The 12,977-nt window shown below is 39.5% G+C and overlaps 1 protein-coding gene across 3 annotated transcripts in view; it reads right to left on the bottom strand.

The window, feature by feature from the left end:
- The window catches only part of VEPH1 (ventricular zone expressed PH domain containing 1), a 94,455-nt gene extending 86,574 nt beyond the window's left edge, over positions 1-7,881 (bottom strand). For 2 of the 3 annotated variants that reach the window (XM_076341471.1, XM_076341474.1), the window contains exons 1-2: positions 7,582-7,881; positions 4,929-4,999 (exon numbers count right to left, since the gene is read on the bottom strand). The gene's annotated coding sequence lies outside the window, so the exon portion shown is untranslated. The remainder of the gene's footprint in view (positions 1-4,928; positions 5,000-7,581) is intronic. The other variant, XM_076341472.1, reaches the window with a different exon arrangement.
- Positions 7,882-12,977: the final 5,096 nt, after the last annotated feature.

The following is a 12,977-nucleotide window of genomic DNA, read 5'->3' as shown; positions in this document are numbered from 1 at the left end:
AGCACCTCTAACTGCAGGACCCTCCATGGGCTGCTAGCACTTCAGGCAGAGCTGCGAGGGAAGCGGGGCGGTGGAAGAGCCTGCTGTTCAAGACCCTACTGAGAAAGGGGTCAACCACACAGAGGACATTCACCAGCCCTCATAGCAGCCACGCTGACCAGAAGCGCACTGAGCTTCTGCCAGCCAAAGGGGACACAAAGACACATAGCCCGTGGCCCTGAGTAAGCTCAGATGCACATGAAAGGAGAGGTTACAAATGCGAATGCCTCTGTGACCTGGGAAGCTGCTGCACAGCTCGACCTCACCCTGAACAAGTTCTGCTCAACAGTCACCTCAAGCTCCCTTTAACTTTAACTGCATCTGTGTTAGCCATCTTTTAGTACACGAGTGATCATTCTCACTCCTTCAACAACATCTTCCACATCATCAATATTTTCTCCATAATGAAGCATGTGGAGATAAGCACAGCATCATTCAGAGAAACTGCAAAGTAGGCTGGTTTTAGTTGCTGTTTTGTGAAGCAAAATTTCTTCCTGAATTGAAGTAAACATACCTAAATGTAAAGGACACACATATAATATACATGTATATATGTATGTCCTTCACATTTAGGTATGCAACAATCTAAACAAAGTTTCAGCTTAGCCACTAGTGGCTGTCTTTGCAGGAATACAACAGATACATGACTATCTAGCTGACAAAATTATGACATTAAGGTAGGCATACACTAAATATGATACTCATTTATTCAAGAGTTTGAGTTGTCTTCAAATGTTACACCCTGGAAAAGCAGTTGCTAGAGCTGGATCAGTCTGCCTTTGTTTGTGCACATCACTTAAATGACCTAGTCTGTGTTTCCAATGAGTAAAATTTCCCTGTAGCTCTATATAGAGGAAAGAGAAATGTCTGAGATTTGACATATATTAGCTGAAGTAAAATATAGGAGAAAAAGGAATCTTATGAAAAATAGGCTATTCATAATCTGGACAGAGTGATGAAGAGGCTGGGCAAGTGTGACAAATTAAGGACTCGGACGTCACCACATTTTCCACGCAGGCTTGCATTAGATGAACCTGCTATAGCAGTGTACAGCCACGGTCGCCCCGATGGCACGTGCCAAGTGGGGCAGGCAGAGAGCTCCTGCCTGCTGCTGCCTGCCCCCCGGAGCACGTGGCAGCCTGCAGGAAGCTCTGTGCAGATGTGTATCTAACCCAGGCGTAGCTTGACATGAGAACATGTATTAAAATACAAACGTTATGTCACAAAGGAAAACCTTCCCTCTGTCTTCATTTATTCATCTCAAAGAATATTTACTGATTTTGAGGGTAGGAAGAGATCTACCAAGCCTGTCTTCCAGATGGCCCATGTGGATTCACAGCCAACTCCTCTAGGTTCTTCCCATGAGTTGATGAACAAAGTACCACAGTGTCACAAACTAGATCAGTTATAATTATTATTTGAGATACAGAGTATCCTTAATCCCTGTTACTCTATTTTATGCTATTTTTCAGAAAAAAAAATGCAAAATGTCAAATAAGGGGCAAAACCAACGCAAGACACTGAGAACCTTCTGGAAATAATTCAATGAAACAATCTCTGTTTTAATAGCATAGACAGCACCTTGCATTTGATCTGCCATAAGCCCGACTGTAAGGGTTTTTTAATTTTCCCAAATCTATCAATATCATTACACAGGACTTCTAGTTTGATTATTTGCAACAAGAGTGAAGCAGAAAAGAGCTAATAAGATTGCAAACCCTAAAGCACAGCAGGCTAGATCCTCCTGACAATTGCTATGGCATAAATCACCAGTCACCAAAATGAAGGTTATGGTGTAAGTACGGAGGAAATTGGGCCCATCATGCACATACTCGACAATTCTCAAATTCAAAAATTAAAGTTCAAAAAGCTGCAGACACAAACTGATTTTTTACCTGTTCACGATTCCATGACATCCTCAGTGATGGTTACAGGTGCAAAGCTTGTGTTCTTGGACACAAAGCCTGACCATTTGGTTTGCTCTCCTGCTACCCCAGGCAGCATCCGAGGGCAAGTGGAAAGCTGGGAATCGGGTGGCAAGCAGTGAACCTGAAGCTGTTAATTGCAGTGCCAGGAGTAAGGCATTTCAGGAATGCAGACTAAAGCAGCCTAAAAGTTACCAATGGCTCTGTCAGGTGACTAAAGAAACCTAAATGCAGAGAGGCCTTATCTCTGAATGAAACGCTCTGTTTCTAGGACAAAATACAAAGCCTACTCCACTCGAGGGCAGTTGTTTGTAATAGAGAAAACAGAACTCCCTGTGTTAGTGGAAAGCTATCCTTCCCTGGGAAGAAGGTAAAAAAAACCCAAACCACACCAAAACTCGGTAAGCTCACACTGTTTGAAAGAAAAAGAACAAGAGAACAAACTTGCTACAGAAGATATTTTCTGTCCAAAGGAATAAATGCTATCATTCTGGAACACTTTACATGAATACAAAAGAGGGTCTGAAGTTTGCTTTGGCTTTTAACATTACTCTCATAAGTAGCACAACAAAATCCACACACATCATTTAGAAAAATGCTCTAGGAACGAAGATCCATTTGAACCCTCCCTTTGATCAGATGCACTGAAACACAGCAGCCCCTTCTTGGCCTTTTGCAAACGATACTCTACTCGATGTGCTTCTGCAGAAGAAGAGTTTCTCAGAAAGGCCCTGTTCTCTATCCGATGAAAAGACACTTTTTAATGTAAGTTTTATAGACAACACTAAGGACAATACAGAAAAACATTTACTTACTATAAGCTCCTTGAAACGGAATTATAGCAAATCTTCTTAATACTTATTTATTATTATAAATTATTAAATTATGTAACAGTGCTGAAAATACTTTTCTTGCATAGGTCTTAAAAGGACACAATTGTCCTTTAAGCATCTCCTTGCTCACTACAAGATTGTACTGTTTCCTACTAATAGGTAGCTGGCACTGAGGAAAAGGAAAAGCGTAACACACGTGTCTTCTAAAATGTTGCCTTTTTTTTTTTAAATTTCTTTTTTAAAAAGGGTCAGGTTGGATGACAAAATTGCTTCGGAGTATGGTTCCCGAGATGTCTCCTCAGCTTGACTCCACATTACCTATCAGTATCTTCTCATTCCGATAGGATAGAGATACTGTAAGATCAGCATCTGAGACAGATCAGACATATTTCTGTCCCATGTACACAAGCAATGGAAAAGAGGCAAAGGGTCTTGCCAAAGTTTGTACATCCTGCATGGCTCCCCATCGGCACAGTGTCTGTGGGGGTTCGCAGCAGGGATCCATACCTTCCTATGGTCAAAACGTGGGAAACAAAGCAGCGACTCCAGCTCTTGTAATGGACTTCAAGTCATCACGATGCAGGGGAAAAAAAGACTCGGCTTATAACACAGGCCATTTCTACTGGTTCGCAGTGCAGTCCCACATCTAATTCAAAATTTTGATTCTGATTTTCAACACCTAGTTTCCCTTTTCATGACAAGCTGAAAGAGCCATACGTTCCCTGGGACCTTGAAGCTGTTCCCCTCCAAGGTGAGTCTCTCAGCTTGCTGGAGGCACAGCATTCTTACTAAAGCTCCTTATCAGAAACAATCAGAATAAAAGCTAGCCTGACAGGTTTCAGAGCTTGAAGCAATTGAATTGGTCTGTTTGCAAAATAATTCCCCCAATAATAGAAGATTAACAATAAAAATTCCATGTAAAAGGGCAGTTGGACCTAAGGGCATCCAAAAGCCAATTGAACTTTGAGCTAAAAGACTGAATCTTACAGTTTTATCAGGAACTCAGATTCTGCAGAATGACATTAGAAGGACAAAAAAAAATCTTTTAAATCAAAGAGGAAGGGGAGAAGATAAAAATTTTTAAATTTGCAGTGCAGGAAATTCTACAAGAAATTAGAACAATTTCCTTAACTTTTAAAAGACTTGAAATGAAAGTATCGTTGCTTGATTTTACCAGATGGTGCTATCCCACTGAAAACTAAAGTGCAGCCTTCAAAGAACTGTGCAATGATATTGTTAATCTAATTCCGTGCTAAGCAACATAAATCGAGAAAACCCTCACTATATTTAAGGAATTTTAGGAAACGCAGGCCACCTAGAGTTCATGTTAAGTGAACCTCACAGTATCTTCTAGTTTGCTCCCTGCAAAGCAAGAGGCAATTAAAACCTTCCTATACTGTTGAACCAATCTTGTACATGAACTTACAGAATATTGCACTTCAGAAGGAGGTTAGGCATGCACAGTATTAAGTCCTGAGCCAACTCACCCCTGCAGCAAAATCCATAACCCACCACCATCAGGGATAGTCCCTGCAGGCTCTCAAAGCCACCAGCCAGTTGCAGCTGCGTACATCAAGAGACAACTGGCTGTGAGTACAAACCATCACCTTGCTGGAGCCGCGCCAAGGACAGATGATACTCCAAACCCAGCACACAGCCAGGGCTCCCAAGTGGGACCTGGTCACATTACTTGATTCATTCAGCACTTCCCAAACCCCATTCTCCTCTGTAACACTCAGTTTGCCATGGGCACCATGCATGGTTCTCCTCAAATGCTGCAGCACAGCTCCCAGCTGGAGCACTTCCAGCTGATGTTTCTTGTTCTGTACTGAGGGACCAAGCTACCACAGGTGCCAAAGCTCTTTGTTCATTTTCTGAAATATTAAAGAAAGGCATCTAAAAAGTATAAACTGAACACCCAGTTCAAAAAAAAGTTACTTAGATTTAAGTGTCAAGTAAATTACACAGGAGAGGAAGGTGATCTGAGAATTCCCCTTAAGTGGAGAGACTTGTGTTAAAGGACTGGGAGGCCAGAGGTCTTGCTTTACCATGGCAATCTTGGGCAAATCACAGCCCAATGCTTTGACCATCTATAAAAAGGAAAAGAAAAAAAAAAAATCAATTTCCTTACCTTGCAGACATGTTGCCATGCTTAATACACTGGACTGTATGAAGTGCCTTGGATGCCTTGGATGAAAGATGCTGTAGGAAAGCAAAAGTAAAATAGTATTAATAACTCTCTGCCTTTTCAGCACTCTGTGTGCAGACTATAAAATACATGCCGCGTGATACCTCCAGGAATACAACTGTGTATTTCACCGAACAGGGTTTAATATTTAGGACATGGTCCTATAAAAAACAAACAGGACAGCAGCTCTACTAAACCCTGTGGGAGTTTGTGATGTTATTCACATATGCATGGATTGAACAAAGCGAGGTTTAGATTTCCATTCTCTCTGGGGGTGGGGACAAATGTTTTCAACAACTACATATTTAGTTTTATTTTACTTTTCCATGAATAGGAGGAAGACTAGAATCATCTTCAAAGCAAACTTTAATTCTGTGCATATGATAGGATTCCCTCGTCTTGAAATCCTTCTTCCCCATCTCACAGGAAAAATCTGTTTTGTGGAATTAGAAAAAGTATGTCTCAAACAGTTACAGAAGTTTGTCATTTCTCCAAGACTGCTGGATACTTCCTTCCCCACATGCGCCCATCCAGGAAAAAAAGAAAGCATGGATACGTTTCCTGGTTATTTTCAGTCTGAAACTTCCCAAGAACATTCACATATGCAATTTATGGACAGAATATTGCAAGGTATTTCAGAGAACTTTTCCCCTCCGTGTTACACTAATAATTTGATTTATTTTTATGTTTGAAAAGCATTTACTCACTAAAATAGAGCACTCTTTCAAAACTTTTAAATAAAGTTCTCACATTTTCAGTGAAAGAGAAGGATTAAAGATTATACTGAAAGAGCATCATTTTCACACAGGGTGAATAGACTACAGCAGTTCCCATGAGATCAGCTGCATATATTTAAACTCTTCCCACAAGACAACCATTGTTTCCTACAAGCCTCTCTGTTTTTTTTTTCTGTCATGACAGGTTTCCACACTTCATGTCGTCTAGAAATCCCATGGATGCTGAGCTGTACCAGATGATGAAACAATAAATTATGAAGTCTACTAATTAGGCTAGGGTTAAATTTTTTTTTGGCTAATGAAACACCTTGCTGCAGTCCTGGGAGCTGTGAACTGACTTGCTCTCAACATCCAGTTCTCATACACAAGGAAGCAGTATTCTTATTGGAGGCAACTGCAAAATAATCAGAGGAATTATACAGCCTCTCTTAAGATCCATCTCTTCTACCAGAATTGCAGGGCTATACTACTATCCTCAGTTTGAGGTTAGTTCAGTGTTCTTCCTAGACGTGTAAATCAGCATGTAAATATTCACCCCTGTGATAAACTGGCTTAATCAGTACGTTTTATAGGTCAGATGCTGCTTTTAGTGAACCAGATTTCACAGATCACTGAGGCAATTTTGGCTGCACAATCCGTGCAGAACCCAAGTGATGCAGAGTGGTAAGAATGTACTTATAAACTTGCTAAGTGCTACTTTTGCAACAGTTTAATAACTTGACCAATTTTTTTTTTTTATATATATATATATAAAAAACTACTTGATAACCTATGTGCTGTTGAGGCAGTTTTCTACAATTTTCAGTATATAAGAAATCACAAAGGTTTATGTTTGACTGCTGTTTCAGAACACACCAATGCTATATATAACACTTCATAAGACTTAGCATTTTTTAACATCAGTAAGACATATTTGTAAGAATTCCATTTCTAAATATCTTCATGATATTATAATATTATGCTAAAATAAACAACACACTGCTAATACGGAATAAATTGTTTCATATAACAAATACCAATATACTCATTGTCATGGTGATGCTGTCAAAAGCTGGTCATTTTCAAATGTTGCTTAACGAGCTTTCATATCTGTGACAGATTTTCAAGACGGTAGTGATGTTACAGAAAAAGGACTTGTTATATAATTTTACAAAATGTATAAATATGTATTTCCGTCTAAAAAGAGTGAAAGGCTAAATGGAACAGAGCATGAGGGACTACAGGATAGGTTCTCCAAGAATGCCACTCTGGAAGTGCAAATTGGACTAGAGCAATAAATAAATTCAAAGTCACTGTCCCTCAAAGTCTCCTGAAATAGCAGTCACCAAACAATCATTGAACATCCTAAGGTTCCTCCTAGGTACCTGGCAATCCACTCCAGTTTCTCTTCAGCACATGCTTTAATAGGGCCAACAGCTTCCCTAGCCTGCATTTTCAAAGTTCCCCTAACGTAAGGCAATAATTCTACAGCACTGGGCACAAAATGCCTCTTGAGCACGGGGAGGAAAGTGAAACACATTTGAGCCCCAGGATGAGTCAAAAGCACTGCAGAATTAATGTACATGCTGCCACACACCACAACACACAGGCACTGCTTTTTCTTTCTGTGGCACTTCAAGCTAACTTAAAACATTTTTCACAAACATCATTGTAATACATTTATACATATAATAACCACAGTTCCTGCATTCACAGAAAACCCAGTAACAGTCACACTACTAAAGACTACATTTCCTACACTCTCAAAAACCTCTTCCATTATTTAACATTTGGATCTGCTACTCAACTTCTTTCCATGCAGTAATTTATTCATTATTGAAAATGTTACATGAATGCATATTTAAGTTAGTTATTCATACCTCTCAGAAGAGAAACTTCTGAAAAACATTAATAATTGAAGGCAAATTGTCGCTCTTTAGAGAAATTCTGATAAAATCCATTACAGTTGTCAGTCCCCCTTCCATCCCCCTGTCTCTGGTATGCGAGGCTGCTGGCTCAGTGCACAGCCTTGTCAAACCAACCGTACAGTCTATTCAGTTACCCTGGAGTTGTCATGTGGAATCAAGCAAACAAATATCTTCTCTCCATTTTCCCCAACTTCGACACTCAAAAACAGATCAGAACTAATTCTTCACAAAGCTTAACTTCAGCAGCAGCTTGAGTGAAAACGCTCCGAGCTTGATATGGAATTTGAATTAGTTAAAAGGATTTATCAACAGCCAGTGGTTACATTCAGTTAATTAATAACTTGCTTAAGAGTAACGAGGAAATTGCAGAAGTTAATATTAATTATGGGGCCTCTTCTCAGAAGCTGATGAGAAGGCTGGACCCTTTCAGTGTCTTTGGAGGAACATTAGCCAAAAGACAAATCAGGAAAGAGTAGGACACTGGAGGAAATGTATGCTTTCAGTTGACACCTGTTGCATCTCACCAAATCGTAGAACTTCAGCCAACCCTTAGAAAGCGTAACTGCCCAGGTGGAACTAGTGCGCAGGACCTACCTGAACACCTCCAAAGCTTGGCAGCCATAGCGGAGAAATGATTTCTAAATCACTCTGGCAGCATTCTGCACACAAGCTGAACATGCTTTCCTTCCACATTAAGCATGTCTGTACACTTTTCCCCTTAACTTCTCTTTGATAAATAAATTCTATTCCCAATGAATCAACCGTAACTAAAGCCTATCCTACACACAGACCCAAAGGATCTTGACAGGACTGATACTGGCTACGACCTCCTTCCCTGGGAGAGCCTAGGAGCAAACCCACACTGGGAGTGTCCCAGCATTGACATTTTTCTAATAACGGCCAAAGTAATATCAAGTGAACCAACTCTCATAACAGCCAAGTGTAAGGTCAAGCACTCTTAGTCAGCTGCTAGAAGAAAAGAAAGACTGTTTGCCCAAAGATAATGAGGAGGCATGTTTGTACCATTCTTGTTAGGGCTTTTCTCCTTTTGCAATACAGAAAGGATTTATAAATTATACAGTTTAAAAAAAATCTGCTCCATAGAATATGCATATGAGTCATATGAGTCCTCAATTTTGATGGCAAATCCTCCAAATGGCTTTTTTGCTCCTGTTCATTCCACCATGGCCTCTGCAACCAAATACAAAATTAATAGTGGGTGAACATGTACTTTTAATGATGTTAAGAACGTAATTGTTGTTTTTTTAAATAAAATGCAATTGTGTGTTCTCTACATCTTCCTTTTAACTTGGTATGTATATGAAGAACACAGCTTGCTTCTACCTCTACGAGACTGTAAAAAACTTGCAAGCTGTTAGCAGAACATAAATATTCTCACTCTAAAAATCATTTTCTAAACAAGAGATTTAAAAAAAAAAGTTTCAAAAGGCAGCATGGTCTAACTAGGAGAGCATAAATGAGGGTCTTGGATTTTACTTCTGCATCTGATAACTTAAGTTCTTGTACAGTAGGAATTAAAAGATTGATTCTTTCACTCACTGCGAGCCTACTTTCGATTTCTAATAGCAACCAAAGTAACATTTCCCCCCAGTGTCTGACAATCTTTTAATTTTTTATGTGGAAGGAAAAGTAGAACCACAAGCTGTTTTTGTACTTACTCAAACACAAGTACAGTTGCTAGCTAATGGCAGTCCTCAGAAGATTTACATGGAAAAAGCTTTTCTGATAACTATGCTGAAAGGGTAAGACCAGTGTTGACTGTCTTCTCAGACAACCCGTTCTCTTAATGTCACAAGGCGGACAGTAGAAAGGGGTCCCCACACAGAATATCTCTTATTCTGAAGTGAATGCGCTCTGCTCCCAGAATCATCTGTACAGTCAGAAAGAAAACAAAGACAGACAGCAGGCTGGGGAATATAAGGCAGCAAAGTAAGGATCAGGTGAGAGTGACCCAAACAAGCTTTGAAAAGAAGACTGATGGCATTACCGTGGAGAAAGACAGTGACGTGGTCTTTTCCAAGCTAGGCACTTCGATCCCTTCCGATCTGTACACTCCCTGCAGAGGTTTGCCATGCTAGCATCACCCTTACAACCCTGACATGGTCATACCTTAATTCTTTTGCTTCTGCTTTTTCATTGATGGATTCATTGCTATACACCATTAATGTCACTAAGACAATGAAATCTTAGCTAATGCAAGATGGCACGTGAAAGAATATAACAGGAAGACTGACTCAAGCCACCCAGCGCAGGCATCTTAAAAGTTCTCTGTCTTTCCTCTTGCTGTTTATAAAAATTGTAATCAACTACACAGACAACCAAGAAATTACCACTGGACCAGGATATGCTTGGAAAGACAAATGAAATCAGAGACAGCAAAGAGCACTTGAGCAACTCAGGATTCTAAAGCATATAATGCACATGGTAAGCAATATGTTGTAATAATAAGGCAAAATAATATATTGTGATAATAAGACAAAAAGATTTTCACATACATTTCACTATCTGAAAAAGGAGAAATTACTTTATGAAAATAGTTTTTCTCATCCTAGAAAAAACTTGGTTTTAACTTTTATTATAATAGCTACAATGAATTTATGTCCTTTTTAAACAAAGCCCTGAAAATATTTATTTTGTTAGACTTTTAAAAATAAACATCTTGTTAGGAAAGAGACATGCTATTGTTCTCTCTCCGACTAATTAGTGAAGAGAAACAGAATATTCCATATTCATTGCATTTAGCCTAAATGAGTCATGTTATCTTCTACCCAGACAAAGCATTTTAATTTTAATAACAACAATGCTGACAGCTACAATACTGTTCTTGCAGAAGTTTGCTTGTAAATAATTAACAATTGTTGTATAATGACAGTGGGTTTTTTGATAGCTCTATTAATTTCACAGTCAGGCTGGAGTCTCTTTAATTTAGTGTATTCATAAAAATCCAACCCCCTCCCAACCTATTAACATAAAAGGCTAATGGAAAAAAACAGGTTTACACCCCTGCAGTCTGTCCCGATGCCAAAAATCTGTTGTATGCCAAAAGTCAGCCATGGAAAACCAAGGAGAATAGTATAGAAACACAGATCATACCTCCAAATGGCTTACATGTTTGACTAATGATTATCCGATTTTGAAGTTAAAGTCTGCGTTGAGATAAATAAGTTCACACAGCAAAATTCTGTTCTGTGTTGTAGGACCTGATGGTCGGTCACTGGTGATGGCATTGTCAGAGGACAGATTCAGCCCAGGATGGGGCACCACCTACTACTGTACTTTAACTATATGCACTCACGCCTCCCAAAATCTCACCAAGCAAGACACTGATGAATATTCCCCTAATCCACTCATATTTTTAAAACCTGGCAGTGTTCCTCTGATTCTGATGGAATCAGTGAGGACACAAATACCTTGAGGACCATGAAAATGTTTCCCTTGTAAGCAAGTTCTTTATCTATCACATGCCACATAGTTCACTAATTCACAGCTACATCTTTTACATACATATTAGGAATTTTGTCCAAGAATTGGAGAACTGGATGCAATGTTTCCTCTACCATAATAGGAGATATCCAATTTGATTTTTTTTTTTTTTCTCTTCAGATAACACATCCTGGAGTTTCCATTCCTGTGAGGATGAAATATTTCACCCCAGAAATAATACAGCCTCTCAAAAGGCCACTGAAGTTAACGGAGAGACTCTTACTCTCATTACAAGGATTTATAGTCTTTTTTTCTCCCAGTAGAAATTTCCTCAAGTTACCTTATGCCCATTTGCTGTCCCAGACGAAGAAGTGGGTAGTGACACAGACATTTATGAAGTAATCTTTGGTTTCTATATGGACCAGGTAACAAGAAGCATTCTGGGCCATACATTTGACTGGCAGCAGCCCAATAGTTGGCGGACTTGCATAGTTTCATGCACTAAGGGGATTATTCAGGATTGTCAACTGTCCTGCCAAATAAAAAATGTTAGATGTCAACCTAATATTTCTACCAAATTCCATATTAATTACTAAAGCTATTTTCTAACTAGTCTAATTTTTTTTTTTCCATACTAAGTATTGCTTATACTCCACTTCAATTACTGGCAAAGCACACCGATCTTGTTTGACGCTTTTAGAATAGCTGTTTATTTCTAAAGGCCAAATCCTGCATACCAGACAAAGTCAAAGCTCCTGTTGAAATTAAAAGAGGTTTTCCCCAAATGAAGACTAAAAACTACAGGATTTGACCCACCATCTCAGAGGAGCTAGACCCTGCCTCAGCACTGTAGCTGTTCGTTAGTTGGGTTCGTAGGTGGTTATTGCCTGGCAGCCCTATCTTGTAACAATACACAGAGCTCATTATCAGCTGCACTGCTCCAAAAGGCTCATCTGCATCACAAAAGACAACATCTGCTGTGCATCTAGGTGCCATCTTGTTGATAAAGTATATCAGAAATAGAAAAAGTTTGCATACTCATTTCTTCATAGCCACTGCTGCTTTGGAGACAGTTCCAAAATACTCATAGGCAACAAACAAATGTCACTGCAGGTCCATCTGACAGTACTTCAGATGCTCCGCAGCCTCCCTTGCTGTGATGAACAAACTGCAAACACACTCAATCTATTCTTTTTACATATACACATATATGCATACACACTCTCACATTCTGCATATCAGATAACATTCGCATTACCCACCTGCATCATTTTCCAGTTGAACTGCATATTTTATTACTTCAGGCATCTATTTCCATTCACTTTGTTTCCCACATACAGGGCTTTCTTAATTGAGCTGCATAGTTTATGAACTGTGCTAATTGAGCTGCATAACTCCACTGCTGAGTTTTTATATACTGTACCAAGCAGAATTATCGAGTGCTGGACTTGTGCCACTGGAGTTACAAGCTCTGCAAGTTGAGGAGTACTTTAACAGTTCTGCTGTACTTTTCACTTCTTAGATTTCTGTATGTTTTTTCTACTTTGTAATACCTGAATGGGTTGAAAACTGCATTTGGCTTAAGCAAAAGGTTTTTTAAGGATAGCCAGGGCAAATGAATTAAACTGTTGATGCCACCCTAAGTAACCCTTGTATTCTGTCCCTGAGAGCAGAAGTCAAGAAAACTTACCCTAGGAGAGCAAAGGCAGCTACTCCCACACAGAAGAAAAACTGCCTGACCACAAGGGACTGTTTCAATAGGTGCTCACGCTCCTGGTTTATGGTTAAGAGCCAGAAGCCTTTAAAAGGGTCCTAGAAGCAGGAAGGAAAAGCAGTATTGATAAGTAACCGTGAGGACATGCTGTTTTCAGCTGCCACAAGTTAAGAGCCCAGCCATCAGGGCA

This window comes from Aptenodytes patagonicus, chromosome 6, assembly GCF_965638725.1.
Source record: "Aptenodytes patagonicus chromosome 6, bAptPat1.pri.cur, whole genome shotgun sequence".
Lineage (NCBI taxonomy): Eukaryota > Metazoa > Chordata > Aves > Sphenisciformes > Spheniscidae > Aptenodytes > Aptenodytes patagonicus.
The sequence above is the reverse complement of the archived record's forward strand: the minus strand, read 5'-3'. Positions and strand labels throughout refer to the sequence as shown.